Consider the following 21,260-nt stretch of genomic DNA (forward strand, 5'->3'; position numbering starts at 1 on the left):
TTACTTCAGAGATCTTAGTCTCTATAGGGTTTTTGATTTGTCAGTCCTAATCCCCAGTACCTATGAAAGTAACCTTACTTGAAAATAGGGTTTTTGCAGATGGAATTAATTTCAGGATCTTAGGATGAATCCATCTTGGATTTAGGGTGCACCCTAGATCCAGTGTTGGTGTCCTTAAAAAAGAAAGGAGAGGAAAATTTGATGGAGACACTGGGGGAAGGGCAGGTGAAGACAAGGCAGAGATTAGTTATGCAGCTCTAAACCAAGGAAGGACAAGGATTACCAGCAACAACCAGAAACTAGGAGGAGACAGGATGGTATAGAGTCCCTCTCAGACCTCCACAAGGCGTCAGCTCTACTGACACCTTGATTTCAGACTTCTGGCCTTCAGAATTGTGGGAGGAGAAAAATCCATTGTCTTAAGTCACTACGTTTGTGATAATTTGGTATAGCAATCCTAGGAAACATACAGATATGCTCAGATTTTAAAACAGAGGACATGAATTTACCTACCTTGAAGCTGCATCTGTAACTTTGTCATTTTGTGTGGTCCGCTGGGTTCACAAGGGGCGTTCATTGTCAAGATCCTGTTGCTGTTAGTTTAGTGAGGGGTTTGGGCACAGGGAGGAGGGGTGGTGTTGATTAAATGAGGCAGGTGGATTTGCTCTTTACAGGGAAAAGTCTTTCAAAAGCAAAACTCGACTGAATCTTTACTGAGTTTCTCTTTTGTGTCCAACATTTTGCTAGGCAAGGAAAGGGATAGAAGAATAAAATTCCATATGGGTTGTTTGAGATGCTCCCAACTCATGAATCAAAACAAAACCATTAGGAAGGCTAATATATAACCAGTTGAACTGGATAAGGAAACTTAGTTGGCTTTATTAATTGAATACTTGAATTTTTTTCAGAATTCATCACTGAGTTTCAGATTCTGTGACAAAGTCACTCTACAGGGTGTGTCCCTTGATTCCATGAAGGTTAAATTATCCTTGGCTTGAAGCAGGATGTCTGCTGATTTAACAGCAGAGCCCTGGAATTTGTAGGCTGAGAAAGCCTTTCTTTTCTTCCTTGCTAGGAAAATGCTGGGCACCACAGATTCAGCAGGGGGTAGAAGCACAATCACCCTCTGGTAATGGGGACTGAGTAAATTCAAGTGCTGTCTTATCTAAATGGTTTGACAAGTTCCTGTTCGCCTGACTAATTGCATCAGTCTCTTCTCCTTTTACTTCCACAGGCTGGAACATCGCAGGCATGAGTGTTAGCTTGAGAGTCAGGGAACCCTGCTGCTGGAATGTGCCCTGGACGGGAACCCCAGTGCATCCCTGCTGCTTAGGAAGGACCCAGGGTAGGGGTCTTGTTTCCTGACCCCAGGGGTTCTTGAGGGCAGTACTTCTAATAATAGGAGGTTTCACATTTGTTTCTCAATATTTCTAAGAAAAGCTGTACTGAGCTGGTGTTGGCTCTGGTGGGGGCTCTGAGCAAGACTGAAGAGCTTGAGGAGATGACAGAGCTGGGACACTTGGACAGGCCAGGTGGTCACTTGTGTTTCTATTGTCATTTGTGACTTACCTCCAAGGACACATCTTCTTTTGGTCCTCCTCTGAATCCAGCACAGTCTCCTTTAGGCCATAGCATCCAGAGCCAGACCAGTGACCACCTACGCCCTAGGCCAAACATTATTTATGGAGAATGTGGAAATCAAGCCTCGGTGCTGGTGGCTCCCACCACTGACGAAGGACGTCCATCTGCTCCTGTCCACAAACTCCACTTACTGGAGAATCAGGCCTTGAGGCAATGGGGAGTCCTCTTGCTCTGTACTGTTTCTGTCAAGTGCTGAGCGCTTGGGCCCCCAATTCTTCCTTTTCTTTTTTGGAAGAGAAATAAGGACACAATTTCTGGGAACAGTATCCCAAAGGTGCTGTTTGCAGGGCAACTTCTAGTTAGCAGAGAGCATTTGGGGAAGGCAGCGAAAGTTCCTATTAATGTAGAAGTCAGGGATTGGACAGGCAGGGGTCTGCTGTTTTGGAGCAGGGGTCTCCACGGTGTTGGTGAGGTGTTCCTTGTCCCTTTCTTTGGATTTGAATTCCCCTGGTTGGGGATAATGAGGAGCAGTGAGGCCCTTGAGATGGGTAGGAAACAGTGTCCCCGCGGCCTTTACAGACTCCTCCCCAGGAATCCCGGCATTCAGAGGAGAAAGTAAAAGGGAAGGGGAATTAATTAGCTAGGGCTGATCTAACAAATACCACAGACTAGGTAGTTCAGACAAGAGAAATTTCTTTTCTCACAGTTCGGGAGGCTGGAAGTGTGAGCTCAAGGTGTGGGCAGGGTTAGTTTGTTCTGAGGCCTCCTGTGGCTTGCCACTGGCTGTCTTCTCCGAGGCTGCACATGGTCTTCCTGTGTACATGTCTGTGTGTCAGTTCCCTCTTGTAAGGGCAGCAGCCATATTGGATGAGGGTCCACCCTAAGGACCTCATTTTAATTTGGTCACCTCTTTAAAGACCCTTTCTCTCAATACCCTTGCATTCTGAGATACTGGAGGTTAGGACTTCAACATAGGAATTTTGGGAAGAGGCCAACACAATTCAGCTCATAACAGAAGGAAATTGGCACTCTACCAAATTCAAGTTGAATGTTATAGCTACTGATGGACCCTGACTTCCTCATTGGAGTTCTCTGAGAATGGATCCAGGTGCTTGGAATTGTTTTTGAGGCAGTGTGTGCACCTTAGGAGGGCTTGAATGAACTTAATACAATTTGGAAGGTCGGAATGATTGTCACAGATAAAATTTTAGAATGCAAGTTGAGCTCCTCATTCACTTTCAGCATGTTTATTACTGATGTCTTGAGAAAGAGGGGTTAGGTAATCACTTGAGAAGAGAACCAAGTGCCTTCTTATTCTGGGGTTTCCTGATCCTTTGCATTAGCACCCGAGCCTCAGCCTGTTGGGGCCTGGCTCCTACAACCTATGGTCAATGTCTCTTGTTTCAGAAGCAGTGTGGATTCTTTACTTACACACTAAAAGAACAATGTTAGCAGTGTTCATTTTATTTTTATCTAAAAAAAGTTCTCACTCTCAAAGTCAGTCTTAAAAAGTATACAGGAAGGCCTTGTTGATGGTAAATTCTCTGTAATTTTCTAAAACAGCTTTTCTGGTTTGAATGACATGTTCCTAGCTAACTGAACTTAAAAGCAGTGGATGAACTTTAGTGCAGCCAATCACTAACCATCTGGAATGACTGCAGATCCTCCCAGCTGGGAAGTTTACACTGAACAAAGTGGCCTGAATGGTCTGTGGCTCTCCATTTTGCTACCAGTTGCCTTGCCGGTGTGCAAAAGTGGGTGTTTTTCATCAGCTTCCTGCGGACATCTTTTGATGATTAACTCTGGGCCACTTTTGTGAATTCAGGTGTATGGTGGCATCCCCCACTTCATATGCCATTTGCTCTTTTATATATCCAGGAAGTGAGCACTGGAGTGGAATGCAGCTTCTCACTTTCTCTTTCAACTATTTTATCATCTTGCTTGGAAGGAGCTGTGTTCTTCTTAGGGCCTGTGTTTCCCCACAGAAGACTGGATACCTTATTTATGTGCCCTAGAAATGAAGAGCTTATAGGTAGCAGGCAGGTTAGGGGAACATGTGCTTTTCCCATTAATTTCGTCAGGGTATTTTGTCGACAGGGACTGAGAGCAGGGCTTTTAGTCCTGCAGTTTCTCTGACTTCTTGACATCAGCTCTTTTGAGACAAGCTCATTATCACTGGGTGGGGGGTCCAGAATGACACGTTATATAAGCTTTAGGAGGCAATGATAGGAAAAGTTACAAGTGACAGTGTACAGTGGCCACATAGTGGGGATATTCCGATCTCACTTCAGCTTTAAACATGAAGAATATTAGCTAAGATTGGTGGAGAACGTTACCTAACCCTTAGGGAAGAAAACTATTTAAAGGACTTTTGTTTTCTTCCTGCTGCTATTGATTCCAAAACTAGAATTTATACCATTAATTGGTTCCATGTGGAGTAGCTCTTTGCCTCATATATACCGTTCTTAGAATAAAGTTAATAATTTAAAAAATCAAGCTTTTTACATTGTATTCAATGATTGAATTAGTTATGTAAAAAATTGATTCCGTGATGGACAAAACATGGTATATACTTGTAATGGAATATTATCCAGCTATAAAAAGGAATGTAATTCTGATACATGGTACCACATGCATAAGCTTTGAAAATACTCAGCCAAGTAAAATAGAGACACCAAAGGACAAATGTTATACTATTCCACTTAATATGAAGTGCCTTGAATAGGCAAACTCAGAGGGACAGAAAGTAAAATAATGGTTACCAGGAGCTAAAAAAATTGGGCAATGGGACCTGCTTTTTAATGGGTACAGGGAGTCTGTTTGGGATGATGAAAAGGTTCTGGAAATGGATAGTGGTGATGGTTGCATAACATTGTGAATGTAAGTAATGCCACTGATTTGTACACTTAAAAGTGGTTAAAATGGTAAATTTTTGTATTATGTATATTTTACCGTGATATAAGATGTTTTCAAGAATTGATTCCAATGCAGAAAGGTTACACAAGACTTCTACAAATGCAAAAACTTAAAAATTAAACCTTATGTTTTTTTAGACATTTATTACCTGAGCTTATAAACCTCTGAGGGCAGTTTTTCTATGGGTCAGCCTTTAATCAGCAATCGAGAAAGCCTTTACTCCAGACTGTTGCCGGAGACCACAGCCTCAGACAGTTGTAACCCAATTCCCATCCAGCTTTTTGTTGGGAAAAATAATAGTACTTCTGGGAAATATTTCAAAGGATATGGAGTCCATTCATTCTTCCAGAAATTCTCATTTTAATCCCTGAATCACGCCAGATGATCAGATTGCTGTGTGCTTGGGCTCCTTCAGTAAATTTACTTTGCCTCCCAACCCCTTGGTGTGAATGATAAAGGACACTTTAAGAATTTACACAGGGAAGGGAAGGTTAACAGCTTGGGAGACATTTCTTACCTATTGAGGAGTATGTACATTGCATTTTATCTTACAGTCAATGTGATTATCTTGTGCTGTTTTCTTTGCTGGCTGCCAGTAGGGTGCTCAGAACCCGATTTATGAACCACATTAAATACTAGTTCATTACTTTGCAACATATATTTCAGTGAACTAATAGTTCATGCTCATCTCACCTTGTCTTTACATAGTTTTAGCTCCGGGGGGGAAATATTTTCCCAGCCCGGGGCAAAATACCTTTGAAGCCAAAATTAGTCAAAGGGAGAAATAAAGTGAGAAAAATATGTTTATTGCTTACAAGCAGTCATCCACTTCTGCTTGCCCATGTGTCTTTCACTACCCGACTTCAGAAAGGAACCCCACCCAACCTCTCCAGTCTGGATATGCCCTTGCTTCCCCTTGTAATTACTTGCTGATATGGAGATGGACTACTCTCTCCACCTCTTTGAAACACCTATTGATAGAGATGCACTAAGGCTAGGCGAAAGATTCTGGAAATATTGCAATTTTACTCACAATAGTATACATATTTTATAAGTTAACTCATCCTCTTTTGACATTAGATGGTGTGTTAGGGTTCTCCAGAGAACCATGACTAATAGGATGTATGTGTGTATATATGTACTATATGATTTTGCTTATGCATATTCCACTTATCTCTGTCTACAGTTGACCCTTGACCAACATGAGTTTGAACTGCAGAGGTTCACTTTTTTTTAATCCACAGATTGTTTTCAATAATGTGTTAGAAAATTTGAGATTTGCAACAATTTTAAAAAGTTTTTTTCTAGTTTTATTGTAAGAATACAGTACCTATAATACCTGTCATATACAAAATATGTGTTAACTGTTTATGCTATCAGTAAGGCCTCTGGTTAATAATAGGCTATTAGTAAAGGTTTTAGGGAAGTCAAAACCTATATACAAATTTTCAGCTATAACAGTGTTCGTGCTCTTAACTCCCATATTGTTGAAGGATCAACTGTGTGTATGTGTATGTATGTGTGTGTGTTTTATATATATATATATATATTTCTTTTAAGGAGTTGACTCACATCATTATGGAGGCTGAGAAGTCCAAAATCTTCAGGGTAGGCCAGGAGGCTGGAAATCCAAGGAAGAGTTGATGTCACAGTCTTGAGTCCAGAGGCTGTTTAAAGTCATCAGCTGATTGGATGAAGCCCATCCATATTATGAAGGGTAACTTGTTTTTCTAAAAGTCTGCTAATTTAAATGTTAAACACATCTAAAACAAAATAAAAAAATAAAACACTTCTACAGCAATATCTAGTCTGGTGTTTGACCAAACAATTGGGCACCATAGCCCTGCCAAGTTGATTAAACATGTAAGATTAACCATCAAAGACAATGGCCCTTGAACAATTTAGGGGGTTAGGGGCACCACCATTGCCTAAACAGCTGAGAATCTGCATATAACTTTTGGCTTCCAGAGAACTTAGCTTCTAATAACCTACTGTTGACCAGAAGCCTTATCAATAGCATAAACATTTGATTAACACATATTTTGTATATATGTATATGTATATTTGTATGCTATATTCTTACAGTAAATTAGAGAAAAGAAAATGTTTTTTCAATTTTTCATGAATTTCCAAAAATTTTTCCAATATATTTGTTGAAGGAAAAAAAACATCTAAGAGTGGACCTGTGCAGTTCAAACCTGTGTTGTTGAAGGGTCAACTGTGTACTACAATTTCCTTAAAACTGGGCATAATTGCTGTCTTTTATATTTGCTTCTTTGAGTGCATGTAGAAAAATATTCCAATTCCCTCCCACCTCCTCATCTAGGTTCTGGTCTCATGTTGTCATTATTTCATCAGCTAGTAGGGCTGTCTTCCAAAGCAGGGTTAGTTAAATGGCATAGAGTCTTCATCGTGTGAGGATGTGTTGAATGTGTGAATGCTCTGACCTGCCAACATACCCTGATGTATGTCAGTATTATGCAGAGTTCTGCCAACTCGTTGGTAAACAGCCATTTTTGTGGAGAGATGTTGATGAGGTATATGATTCCACCAATTATTAACATTCCCAATTAGAAGGGGCCCAGGTATGTGTTGATAAAATGTTCTCTCACTCTCTCTGTAACCTTAACAGCCCCACCTGACTTGATTACATGCACTGGATATTGTTCAATTGATTATATTGTTGCTGTTCTAGTCTGGAAGGTCTGCAAACATCCCTTTTTGTTAGGAAGCATTCTAGTTGTTGAGGAATGTAAGTCATCGGCAGCAGGAGCTCTTACATCATCTTTTTCTGTTTGGTAGGCTGGTTGCTTTGTTGGGGTGCAGACCTCCTCACCACTGAGAGGGGAGCCTGACAGCCTTGCTCTCCCTCTTAAGGTAAGAACTGAAGCGATTGCAGACCACCCTCTGCATTTCCTTGGGACTCCTGGGTTGGGTAATCAGGGATCCACATGGGCTTCTGAACATCTTGGGACTCTGTCTTTGCCCATCTCTTGGGCATTTTGCCAGGTTTTCTACCCCATCCTAGCCCTTCACAGCCCACTGCAGTCCTGGGACTTGAAAACCTAGTTTTGGCTAAAATGACATCTCTGGTGAACCTAAGGAGGGAGTCGCCATGCCCAGGGAGTGGCTAGGGGATCAAAGCCTTCTCTGCTTCCCACATAGTACACTAGTTTGGTCAATTAAAAGAGAACCTTCCAGGGTAGCCATTCCCAGTGAGGGGGGGTTGGAATATGTGGGGGGTGGGGAGTGATGCTCAAAAGTGTCTGGATCAAGTGAAATGTATTGTGACTCTACTTAGTAAGTGTATGCACTTGTTTAAGCATTTGTGATTACAGGACATTTAAATGTTAGAGATTAGAAAATATTTCTGGATCCACGATAGTATGAAAGTGTTACCCAACAGAGAAGAGGTGAAGGCATTAATGCGGGCGTGTCTAAAGTTGTTTTACTGAGACTGCTTTTTACTTATTCATTTGGTCCTTTTGTTTTTAGGTATGGTGCTTAATACACAGGCTGACCAGTTTCAATTGTTAGGCCTCATCTCCATTTTCCCAGTGAAAAAACTGAATCTGGGGTCTGGTTTTCTGAGGTCAGGCTGCCCAGGCCAAGAATGTCTTGAGGCTTCAGGGACCTGAGCCTGGCCTGCTGAGCAATCTCTTCCTGGCTGGGCTGTCAGCTCCCAGCCCCAGAGGCCCCTTGCCTTGCAAGCAGACCTCCCACCTTGCACCTGCTGAGTGAGGGAGGCAGATCCAAAGAGGCCGCCTGAGATTGTGAGCTGATGGGGCCAGGGCCATGCTACCTCCTGTTTCCTGTCTAAAGAGCAGCTTGAATTATTAGCTCCTGTGCTTGGTAATGATAATTATATGTTTCAAGTACAAAGCAAAATTCTGTGGAATATCTACTAAGATACTTTACTCCTTGCCTTTTTTAAAGAGTGAACATTGTACTACCCTAAAAGGCCCCAGAAAACAGGTAGGAATCTGCTTGTTACCACTGTTTTCCCTGGGGCATATTGGGTGGTATGTGGGCTGTTACTTCAATTTGAGTTTGCTATGAATAAGCCCCAAAACTATGGAGATCAGAGAAGTGATGGTCCAGCAGTGAGATGTATGGAGAGCATTGGGTTATCTTCCAAAACAAGGAGATCTAATGCCTTCTTAGTTAACAGTGTTAAACACAGTGTTAGGAACATCATAATCATGATAATCATGATATAATAATATAACAATGGCAGTAAAAAATAATACCCCTAATATTAACTACCTCTATCACCAGCATCATGATAGGTAACATTTATTGACTCCCACTTTCTACCAAGCACTAGACTAAGCATTTTATTTGCATTATTTTCTCTTAATCTGCGTAGCATTCCTATGAGGAAAGTCCTGTTAATATCCACCTTATACAGTTGTGGAAACTGAGGTTGTGAAACTTACCCAACTTACCCAACTTGCCCAGTGCTAGCCAGCCACACCAAGAAGTGGCAGACAGGGGATGTGACCAAACAGCACCGAACAGGGCCTGACTGAGCTGCAGTTCCCGCCCACATGCACGTATTCAGAGCGGGGCTCCACTCAGCTTCCACCCACCCTCGCATGCTCACATGCCCTTTGCCATCTTCACCTTCTACCACCGACATTTGTCTCTTCTCCATTGAGGTAGTCAAAACATCCAAACATATATAGTAGTACAAGATTGTTTAAGAATATTTGGCCTGTAGAGAACAGCGAAAGAATGAAGAATAAAAACCACCCAGTTTTTAAATATGCCAGCTCTATAATCATGAACATGTTAGGGTGTTTTGCTCTTGTTTTTCCACTTGTGTGCAGTTTGTTCACATAGTTGCTACATAAGTTTTGAGTTTATATTTAATGTGAGTATTTTCCTGCGCCTTTGCTCTCATAAGCCAGTTTTAATGGCTGCTGGGCACTCTGTTTAGCGGGCATGGTTAGAGGACCCTCTGTTCTGCAAGACTGTATCCTTGAGTTGCTCTCATGTGGCAAGCATAGAGCTTCTCACCATACTGGATAGGCATTTTCTGAGTGCGGACAACTGGGTTGGAATTGTGGGGGTGTATGCCCCCACATGGTAAACACCTGGAATAAACAACTAGGGGGTTCTGCAGGGCTCCTGCAGGTATTGGAAGTAGCTGGCATTTGCTTGGCATTGAATCTAGCTGCAGGTCCATGGGTAAACTATTTCATTTTTGCATCTTCATCTATGTGCCATGTACATCTAGTTAGTTCTGTAATTCCAAGAAGTCACAAGTTTTCTGAATCCTCGTGCTCTATAACCTGAATAGCCAGTTGATGTAGCCGTTTTGGTAGGGCTCAGCTGGGTTACCTGGGTTTCCTGCTTTAAGCAATAAATCTTGTTTTTCAAGATGACCAGACTTGTGAGCTTTTGGAAGGTGAAGTATCTCAGCTACTTTGACATAGTTTTTGCCATCCCCACTTCTGTGCCCCTCCAACTTTCTCCCCAAGGCTGCACACCCACAGAAAGAGATTGTACAAAACAGGTGCTCAACAAATACCAGGTGAACAAACAGATACATGCACAAACAAATGCTGTGGGTCTTCATCTAAGAACTTTAACATTACAGCTGACCCCACTTATCAGTAATGAGTAAGATTGCTTAATTTGGATGTGGTGGCTTTTGTTGTAATAGGGGCTTAAGCTTCCAAAGTCTCTCATTACATTTCAGAGTGATTTTCCTACAGTTGATTATGAATTCTTCCCCCATGTTATGGATGAAAGAGCATTCATCTCTGGAACTTGGTGTTTTTTTTCTCCCTGTATTGTTGATGAGATAGGGTTCTGCTTAGGCCACAGCAGAATCAAAGCTTAGAGTATAATCATTCTCTTGCTGTGACCAGCAGAAAAAAGGTGTTCAGGGCTTCCTGCATTCTTGGAGCCACATATCTGTGGGGATTACATTGTTGGGCCTGATTGGCCTGCCCTGATTCTCACCTGGTACTACTGACCTTGAATTGGTTTGGTCATGCCTTGAAGGCATCTCCCTTGTATAATATCCAACACCCAGGGTATAAAGCTACTTCCAAGGAAGTGAAATCTTGTCATTTCTGGCCCTATATTCTATCAAAGGCTAAAAGGAACAAAATCCTGCATTCCCCTCCCAACTCTGCAAACACTTAATTTGGTGCCTACATTTGCACAGAAAGCTTGCTTTCATCTCTCTGGATTTGATCACTAACTGGTCTTAGCTTTTCCCAAGTTTATGTGGTGGCCATGGTGGCCTCACTGGTCCTAGGTGGATGGTATGAGAGCTTGAGAGCACCACAGGGTGGTTGATAAACCTGCTGGCAAGTGACAGGTGGCCTGGTTTAATGTGTGTGTGTTTGAAATGCTGTGGATAATAAAGCCCTCATTGTTCAGGGCTCTGTATCAGTTATCACCTGCACAATAACAAATTGCCCCAAATTTAGTAGCTTAAAACAACACCCATCTTATACTCTCATGACTCTGTGGGCCAGCAGTTCAGGCTGGGCTTCACTGGTCTCACCTGGTGTCACTCATGCCATCATACTCAGCTGGTGCCTGGGAGGTGGATGAGCTAGGGACCCTAGCTGGGATAACTCACCTCTGTCCTGTAGTCGGATCCCCCAGTTGGCTAGCTCAGGATCCTGCACATGACAGAACTGTCCAGCAAGAGGGCAAGAGCCGAAGCTGCACAGTCTATTTATTGGTCAGAGAAAGTCATAGGGCCAACCCAGAGGGGAGGGGGTTGAAAATAGGCCCTGCATCCTAATGGAATAGCTACAGTGAGTTCATGGCCATTTAAAATTTATCATAGGCTTTTAACTTTGATATGAAAGCAATCTGAAGTTATTTTAAAATTATTTTGCCTTTAAACCATCTTGAGTAGGGATAGTGTTGTCAGGCCATCTGAGAGAAGTCTAGGAAGAGAGGTCTTCTGCAACATACCCAGGAATCTAATAATAAAGGTGGAACAGTATGTAATACTATTCTTACTATATGCCAAGTACTGTTTTAAGTCCTTTGCATAACACATTTGATTGTTGCAAAATCTTAGGGGACGTACTATTTTTATCCCTGTTTGTAGGTGAGAAAACTGAGATAAAGACAAGTAACTTGCCCCAATGTCATAAAGATACTAGGTGGTGGAACTGGGGTTCCACCCAGGCAGACAGGCTTCGCAGTCTGCATTAACCCTAAATGCCTCTCAAGTTAATGAAACTAAATCTTCCTGACAGCAGAGTTGTCTCTCTTGGACAATGGAATTTTTCTAGGGGCAGAATTAGCTACACTAAGCCTTTCTGGGTATACCCATATCTTCAAAATTGGGTCTAGTCACATTACAGGAGACCCTAACTGGAGATAATAAAAACACTCAGACCCCCATGGAATAGAGAGAGTAATTCTCCTGGGCATGTATGTGTGAGGGCATCAGGTGATGGTGGTGGTCATGGCATGGTGTCACTCTCTCATTTGCTTGGGAAGCATTTGGAGAATGAGTGTATTTAATAATGTCTATCTCAGCCTTTTAGATAGCCTCTTGTTCTGGGCTTCAAGTAATCAGAAAGTCTCCGCAACAAAGAAAATAATGTTGTGTATATGTAGCTTTATTTTTAAGGGTTACTATCCCAGAGAAAGGGTGGGTTCACAACCTCTTTTATATAGTGGAACTAAATTTAGTCCAATCTCCAGGTGGTTTATCTAAAGAAAGTGACAAATTTCTCTGACATTTATAAGGCCACCCTCACAGCCATAGATGAAGTGGCTCATGGCACCCATATCTTAGTAATGGGTCTTGCATTTAGCACTAAAATGGGGGAGGGACCATGAGTCTAAGATTCAAGGGTGGTCATTCTAGCTATCTAGCACCTTCTCTCTATCCAATCCTGTTGTCTCTTGACTTCACAACTAACCTGCTTCTGATTTCCTCATCTTCCTATGTTGACTCAGGTTAGCACTACTGTCTGTTCTCATTGCTAGGAGGTGTCTGCCACAATTCCTGCATACTGAGAACCTGCATGTCTTCTCTAATACGGCCCCCAGGTAGACTCTGAGCTGAGAGATAGGCAACCTGGACATACACAGTGCCACCAGAGAGGGCAGAACATGGAGGAGGGACAAGGGAGACCCGTGTGCTGATGTCCCTCCTCTTCCACTGTCTCTCAACTTCCCACACCAGGAACTGCCCTCAAGGCCAGATTTCTTGATTGTAAAGCAAGAAATCTTAGGGATGCTTCCCCATACTAATGGAAATTGTTACCTTTATAATCTTTCCTCCAGCTAATCCTGAAGAATTTATAATCCTGTCCTGATTTAAGTACTTTTTCCTTTTGGATGCCTCCTTCCTTTTTTTTTCTTATTCAAACCAGTTGGGACAGTTCGTCCCCTAGCACAGAAATGCAAACCTGACAGGCAGGTCTCTACAGCAGAGATTTTCCAAACAGTGCTTCCCTGCTGCGGTTGCAGCTGAAGAGCTCAGCCCTCCTGATGAGTGAGGAAGAGAAGAGAACAAGAAGCTGGAAGCCTCTTTTGTTTCCCGGCCTTGCGGCTGTTCTTTCCTGGCTATAAATGTAATTGCTTCCTGGGGTGGATCTGGCCAGCAGACCTGGATCCCATCAATGCCCTCCTGGTTGGTCAGCCTGGGCCACCGAGGCCCACGCCTCTGTTTCTCAGGCTTGGTTGATTAGCACTAGTTTGCCCTTGGCTTTGGCGAACTTTACCCTTGAAGGGGACTGGCCGAGCTGGGATAGCATCTGCGGGATGTGGGTCGGGGGAGGTAGGTGAGCGGCTGCTGGCCCTTCTGGGACAGTGGCGAGTGGGGTGATTTAGTGTGCTTAGAAAAACTGGTTCGCCACGGGGTCCACAAGTACACACAAGTCCTCAGGCCTCCGGAAGGGGAGGTTTACTCACTTTGTCCCCATAGAGGACATCACAGAAATGGCATTTCCTTGAATTCAGTGCAATTTCAGCTTAGCCTAAGATGGCTGGGTTTCCTTGTTCCCCTCTTTCATTGGTTTTATAACCAGCGTTATTGGAAGACCATATCTGAAAGTCTGTGTAAGCCCCTCCCTTCTTTCCTAGCAGTGAAGAAGATTGCTTAACAAAAACACAGTAAGGGAATTAATTTAAAAAAAAAGAACTTCGCTGTCGGCTGGCTTTTGGCAAGGAAGGCTGAGCTAGGGAAAGCATTTTAAGTGGTTAGAATGCGCATCTACACATTTGCATATGCATCCATTAGCTTCTCACCCAGTCACTGGCACTTCAGCAATTGTTTTATAATCCTCAGTGGCTCTTTCTTGAAAGGTTGTTATCAGCAATCTAGCCAAAGCCCAGCATTTCAAACTTATCGAATTTAATCTTACGCAGCTCTAGAAATTTCTACTTCAGAGTGTTCCTAGAACAGACATAGAAACTTCCTCTGTATAAACATGCTAAGCCTATGTACAATTCTGTTCTCACCGTGATCTCTTCCCATATTTAATCTGTGACCATTGAATCCTGTGCTCTTACTAGCCGGGTCTCCCCGCTGTTCAGATATACACTCGTGTGAAAAAAGAAAGGGCTCCGGTGGTTACTCGGAAATGGCAGATCTTGTTGACCACCCAGTGCAGACGATGAGTGTGTGGACATATGCTCTGATCACAGGGGACTTCTTTCTCTTTTGTGCTTCCCCTTCAGGTATACTTTGATCAGGTGTATACTTTTATATAAGTTTACTTTGAAGCCTCAACAATATATTCTATCAACAATATATTCGGTCAGATTGTTGCCACAGTCATCATGATTTCATTATTATCCAGCAGAACTCTAACATGACACAATAATATAGGTAGTTACTTGCTGTCTGTTAAATCAGTTTTTTTCTATAACTTAGTAGCATTTCATTTGTAAAAATTTTTTTGGCATTGTATTTGACATATAACATTGTATAAAGCATATACAACATGTTGATTTGCTACATTTCCATATGGTAATATGATTGCCATTATGATATGCCATGTCACAGAATTATCATTCTTTTTAGTGGTTGGAATTATTAAGATCTAGTTTCTAAGCAAGTTTGATGATAATACATCGGTGTTGTCTGTTTTCACTATACTGTGCACTAGCTTTCCAGAAATGTACCAGTTGCAAGTAAAATGTTTTAACATATCTCCCCCAAAAGGATAGGGTAGTGTAATGTGGAAAGTAGCGGAGGAGGTTCAGGTTAATTATGAAGTGAGACTCCCTAATGCGTTCATGGATTTGTTGCTGAGATAGTTCATAACTCTGAAAAGGACAGGCTTTCAATTTTAAGTCTTTAAAATGAGCTGCCATGTTAGAGACCCACCTGTCAACACTGTGTATCTGCCCTGTTAGAACAAGACATTATGTTAGTTTTATATAAAGGATTTTGAAAATAACTGAGGCAGTGACCAAGAACAGAAAGCCAGATGGTGTGCCATGGACTTTCTCCCCCCCTTAGGATAACAAATGCCCTCCCTGCCATCTCTCCCCTGTCTCCTCAATCCCTGTTATCACCAGAGACTGAATGGACAATTTTGTGGACAGCTTTCCTTGAATTGTGAGCGGAAATGCAGACCATTAAATATGATGTTAGGGAGGAAAGTGACATTGATTTATTTGTTCTGTTTTTGGCCTGCCTGAGAAACCTGTCCTATCAGGTAATGAACACTGCTTTTATCCTAACTAGTGACTCCAAGAGAATGATTACTCACCTCATTATTACCGTTCCCCCTGAGTCATGCAGGCTGGCTCATATTGGTTCCAACTGAACGAGAATCTTCAGGCAGTGGACTGTGGGGCCAAGGTACTTATTTAGAAATGTGAATTATATAAACGTCCCTTAGACATGGAGCCATGGTTCGTTCTGGAAAGATATTTTATAGGTCCAAGTTTTAAGCCATGTGTGTATTTGAGAAATTGTATTGTCCAGTATGGTTAAAAGTGACGATATTCATGATCAAAGTAGAATGATTATTTGTGTGACCAGACCTCCCACCCCCCCAGCTTGCCTGGTATTGATCTAAAGGACAGAGATATGGCTCTGAAAATCGTGATTTGGGGGCAGCTCTTGGCCTGTACCTGTACCTTTTCTGTACCTTAGTAGTGCTGTTGATTGACCACTGAGCGTTCTATGAGGAGCTTAGTAAAGCCCTTTGAAGCTTTGTCCTTGTGATGGGCTGAGAGCCCCATGACATTTAGGAAGACACGTGCCGTCATAGATGGGCACTACGTGAGACTGCTGGAGGTCCTGTGTTATGAGTACTGCCTGTCCCCTCTCATGTCACTGTTCTCAGTACTATTCTTGGGTACTTTGTGTGTGATATGGGTGACAAATATGGGACTGAATTGTCCTGGATCAAATTTGGATGCACGGGTAATTGTAGAGAGAATTGGCACGTGTGTTGCAGGTCATTCCAAAGTTCAGCTCGTTTCTAAGTTTTTAATATTTATGTTCACTGCAGATCTAGAGAACCTCAGTTTTGAGTGGGAGCTGTCTTCTGAGACTTAGTTGAGCCATCATATGTTCACGGGAGAGCCTGACATGTAGAAAACAAAAGATATGCAAGGCCAAATGCTAGAGACAAGTCTGGGGGTTTGTTGAAAATCCTACCACTTTCCCAGATTCTTAACTAATCCCTCCTGGGTTTAAATAAAATCAACAGTTGCTTTTATAGCAGCTACTCTGTCACCTTTCTCTATCTTCAGGTACTTGAAATACATCATTAAACGACATCAGAATTAATCCACGGCCCTTTAGATGTGGACTGAGCTGCTTGGGGCAGGAACCTTGTGTCCTGCATCTTGAATTTCTAGGACTAAGAAAAATAAGGAATAAACAAACAGAAAAACCATATTTTATAAGCAGGTATATATGAAATAATTAGTAACTGTGAAAATAAAAACAGAATGTGATCCCACAGCCTCGGCAGCTTGACAACGTATCCCGGAGGGTCAGTAGTAGATGGAAACCTGGATGCAGGTGGGGAGCAGCTGCTCTGGGATTCTTGGTCAGGGCCCGCATGGAAAGGCAATACTGCATGCCCCGTGGCGGATTGACTTTGCCATTGCCTGTGATTCCTGTGTTGAAATAGGAAGGCTCAGCCCAGACAAATGCTAAGGAAACAAAACCAACTCTTTTATTACTTTCTACAACATTTATAGCCAAGTCCTATTCGATGCCCTTATCCTTGAGGCATTCTGACAGTCATTTTAATGATTTATTTTCTTTTTCACAACCAAAAAACAAATAAAATATTTTATCACCCTTTGGGTAGACTTGATGTCTTTCTCTTCATTTCATCACTTTCTGGGTCTATAAAATTCCCCGTACCTTTCAGTTTTTATAACTCTAGGATAGGAATTCTGTTTTCCTCCTTCCTTATGTGAAGGCTTTTTTCAGTCTGATTTTTTTTGGGGGTGGGGGCACTTCCTATTTCTGTTGTATGTGGCAGGGGCAGGGGAGAAGATGGGGAAAGGGGTGCTAAGACAGGCCACATGTTTGCAGTAACACATGGATTGCAGGAAAGGTTTTCGAATAAGAAAAAGTAGTTTTTTTCAATGCTCTTCTCCACTAGTTCGTGCTATGAGAACATTGGAACCCTTGGTGGTGAAGAAGTAGTTGCACTGCATTAAGAAAAAGATACTACTGAAATGAGCTCTGTGGTTTCTTTCCCAGGGTCTGCAATAAAAACCAATGTTCTGTGTAAGAAGCCACTGCATTGCTCACCCCGTTCCATGCTGAACTGGAGTCTTCACCCCAAGCTTCCTGCTTTCCAGCTCACAGGCTCATTTTTCCTCCTCTTTGCCTTTCTGCTCATTTCTGCCTCATTTTCCATATGCCTTACACGAAAGTGTGAAAAGCAGGACACTCACTGAGATCATTCATCATGAGCCACAAGAGCTACTTGACCACATGTATGGATTTGTAAGGACATGGCTCTTCTCAGCTGGGCAATTTCAGGTCTGCGTTGATGCAGCGTGCAACCGCGCCAAGTTCAGGGGCACATCTGAGTGGTTTGAGCTGTCTCTCTCCTGCCTCTCAGGTCCCTCCACTGTCAGCGCTAATGAAGACCATGGAATTAAAAGAGACTTTGGGGTCCTTTCCTTTAAGGATTCTGATCACCAAGTGCAGAAATTCATGACAGCATCCCCACTGGGAGTTGCTCACCCATCCCCTAATTGGTTAATTCCACTGGCAGGTGCTCATTGATTTCAGGCAGCCAGTCCCTTGTTGGACATTTCAAAATATGACCCCAAATGGGTCCGCCTGTAGCTTTTGTGAAGTCATCTTCTGAACTAATTTTCTCTTTTCCAGCTATTGGAAAAGTTATTAGTCGAAGTTTAACTCTCATTTTCCCCCTCCCTCCACCAAAGTCTTGATTTCTCGGGGCACACAAGTGCAGCTCTCTCAAATATTATAATAAGACTAGGGTTTTTAGACCTCTCACCCTCCTGGGTATCTGGTTCTGTAAACCTCCTAATTAGAAGTAGATGTTATATTCCAAAGGTGGTCAGACTTGTGAAGAGGGATTTGGCTTGATCCAGATGTTGTAATCTAAAGATGAGGCTCAGATCAACTATACTTAAATTGTAAAAAAATGAGGTGCAGTGTGCATTAGCTTCTTTAAGCAATAGTACTGTATAGAGTGTGTGTGTGTATTTATATATGAATCGTGAGCCACATGATAGTCATATATCATGTCTGTAAAAATTGTATATATATTTATGAGTGGCATGGTGTTTTTAATTACTATAAAATTCATATAAACTAATTTCTGTCTAGCAAGGACTTGGTTATTCTTTGCCTATGCTGTTGATCACTTGAACCCAAAGGTATAACTTTAGCCTTGTGTTGGTTTCAGCTTGGTGCTATAATCTAGCAAGTGTTTTTTTAGATCTTAATTTCTGTTATGAAACATAGAAGCTGTCTTTCTTGGCTTTGTGCCCTGAGTAGGTGTCATAGGAAATCATCCCATCTTCATTCAAGTAATTGATAAAAATGTTAAACAGTATAAATAAAGAGTTCTGCGGCATACTACAAGAACATTTAGGGTTGAGCTCATCTATTAAAAAACATTATTTGACAGCTCATAATTTGACATCATTTCCACCAGGATAGAAGTTTTTTATGTATTGCCTTGCCAACATCCAGGTTGTGTATGAAGTGTCAGTGACTTAATTGCCTGATAACCATGTCACAAAGGAAGGGAGATTTGCTTTCTATGCTTTTCCTTAGTTTGCCCACCCTGGACCTTACTAATCACTTTTTTCTACTTTTCCACAAACCAACTGCTTACTGATTTGCACCTTCATTTATTAAAACTCAGGAGAGGTTTGTGAATTTTCAGTGTTTAGTCGACATAGGACATGGTTCCTGCCAACATAAAAGTTTATAGTCCTGGTGAAGGAAAGAGAGAGATGACACTCTGTTGATAATATACATGTATGTGCACAGGTGTGTATGTGTGTGTGGTTATATTAGTTGTATAAGAAAGATGGAGTTTATGAACACAGTATGTAAATAACACCTAGTAAAGATACATCCAAGGAAGCAGACAGCTGCCTGGGGGTGAGATCATGGACAAATAAAACCTGAGCTGGGCCTTGTGGAATAAGGAGTTGAAAACTTGTTTCAGAAAGGATGGAAGGGCATTCAAAGCAAGGAATAAAGCCATTCTGGAGTAAGTGGCCTTTGCCTGGATTCCAGCTCCTGGCCTGCCTAGGCCCCTCTGTCTGCCACTGCAACCTCCAGACTCCCAGGCCATGGCTAGTGCTTGGTCATGTTAGCTACTGACTTTTCCACCCTTTCCTTAACCATAGACTCACAGGCTTCCAAACTATGTCTAATTTTTGGTGATGAATTCAGGCTAATCAGGTGACTGCAGGCAGTTGACAAGACCTTTTTGGTAGTCACCTACATTCTAGCGTGACAGCTGCCCCATAGATTCTACAGAAGACAGTGCATTATGACCCCAAAAGATGTTACATGCAGCCATACAGGATGCAAATCAGATAGACTTTTAAAATTAGGGTAGCACCTTTGCTTTAAATGAATACCAGCTTGACTAAAAAGAGATCTTCCCCATCACACACCCACGGTCCCCATGGCCTAAGACACCCAGCCATCTTTACTCTGAAATGTCTCATCTGCTTTCATACCGTGTTGAACTGTCTGGGTAGATTTGAAGTAGCTCCAATCATCTGTGTTTGCATTCTCTAGAGCATGAAAAGTGGAATTTCAGTGATTACATGTGGAGAAATGAAGACTCAAATGTACAACCTGGTTTTGTAGATTGCAGGTGGAATTGGCAGCACTGATAGGTAGAGGACAGCCCCCAGGCATGTGAGCTGAGTAAAGCTGACCCGTGCCGCACGGGGTAAGTGCACCTGGGAAACCATAGTGGCAGTCATCTTTGAATACATTTCCAACCATTCCCCAGTTGGTGCAGAAAAGCTTTTATTTTTCCATTGTTGGACCTCTGTTCCCATCAAATATGCAGCCAATTGGCTAAGATAGTAACTCTCAAGCTGGCTGGGATTCTGTTTTTGGTGTCCAGGCAGGAAAGAGATGTTTGTTCTAATTGGGCACCTTGGCTGTTCTCCCATCTGGCCATTTCCTCTGGCCTCTCACACCCCTTCACCTTGTTTGCTTCTTATACAGAAGTGTTGCTTTTTATACGGAAGATGGATGTAAATGACCAGGGGCCACGAAAGAGCTCATGTATTGCTTTTTTGGCTTAGAGGGCAGACATTTTGGAAGTCCACAGCAAGGGCTTGGGATAGATGGCTGATGCTTTGTGAACAAATCTCACACCTCTCAGGCACTTTATTATGCCTTCTCTGCAGTGAGTGACTTCAGTAGGTGACTTCAGTAGGTGGTACACAGTGATAGTGGTTCAGCTAAACCTGCCACCACCAACAACAGAAAAACTCAAATGGCATCCTCTTCTTTCTTTCTTACCTGGCCCTGGCTCCTTCCTCTAAGAGTTTCTTTGCCACAGTCAAACGTGAAAAATACTGAAAGGAATTAACATTTATGGAGCACTAATATTATAGGCCAGACATTGTGAAACACTCTTTATGGTGAATTCGTGTAACTCTCACAGTTTCTTATCATTGACGTTGTACCACAGCCTGGAAATTTAAATTTTACTCTCCTGATTTATAGATAAGGAAACTGAAATTCTCAGAAGGTAAGCTTAAGTTAATCAGTTCCTAGTAATGATGATCAGAGTGTAAGTTCAGGATCTCAACAAGGTTTCCCTGACTCCAGTTGAATCCAGGATATACTGTATATCTTGAAAGTAACTTGTGTTGCGCTGGGGGCTAGAATTTAAATATGTTACTGTGAGAAGTAATTAGCCTTTCAGCATAGCCTTTTTATATAGAACGTAACATATACACAGCAACTCATTGTTCTTTCCTTTATTGTCATCCAGTAATGCCAGAGGTTTATTGAAACTGTAAACTATTATAAAGACAGCATCTTGTCACTGCTGTGATCCAGAGGTCAGTGCAAATTAACTCAGTTTTCTATCATATTACTCTCTCCCACCCCCTCAAATGAGACAAAACAGGGCTACCTGGATATCCTGTCCTTTTAGCCCATGAAAGACAACAAAAGTGACTGAAGCTGTGCCTTGTTCCCAGAGTGGAGTGTGTCTGAGAACTCTGTGTCTCCAGAAACTTCCGACAGACACTGGCAGCTGGCTCCTTGCTTTTGAAATTTTGTGCCCGTTTAAACTTGAGAAATACCT

At 42.2% G+C, this 21,260-nt stretch overlaps 1 protein-coding gene across 4 annotated transcripts in view; it reads left to right on the plus strand.

The window, feature by feature from the left end:
• Positions 1–21,260, plus strand: part of LYPD6B (LY6/PLAUR domain containing 6B) — a 172,801-nt gene that overhangs the window by 114,705 nt on the left and 36,836 nt on the right. For 2 of the 4 annotated variants that reach the window (XM_036995878.2, XM_073241413.1), the window contains exon 2: positions 7,300–7,374. The exons of 1 other annotated variant lie outside the window; for it this stretch is intronic. The gene's annotated coding sequence lies outside the window, so the exon portion shown is untranslated. Of the gene's footprint in view, positions 1–6,057; positions 6,215–7,299; positions 7,375–21,260 lie in introns of all 4 variants that reach the window. One more of the 4 variants, XM_017673548.3, reaches the window with a different exon arrangement.

This window comes from Manis javanica, chromosome 7, assembly GCF_040802235.1.
Source record: "Manis javanica isolate MJ-LG chromosome 7, MJ_LKY, whole genome shotgun sequence".
Lineage (NCBI taxonomy): Eukaryota > Metazoa > Chordata > Mammalia > Pholidota > Manidae > Manis > Manis javanica.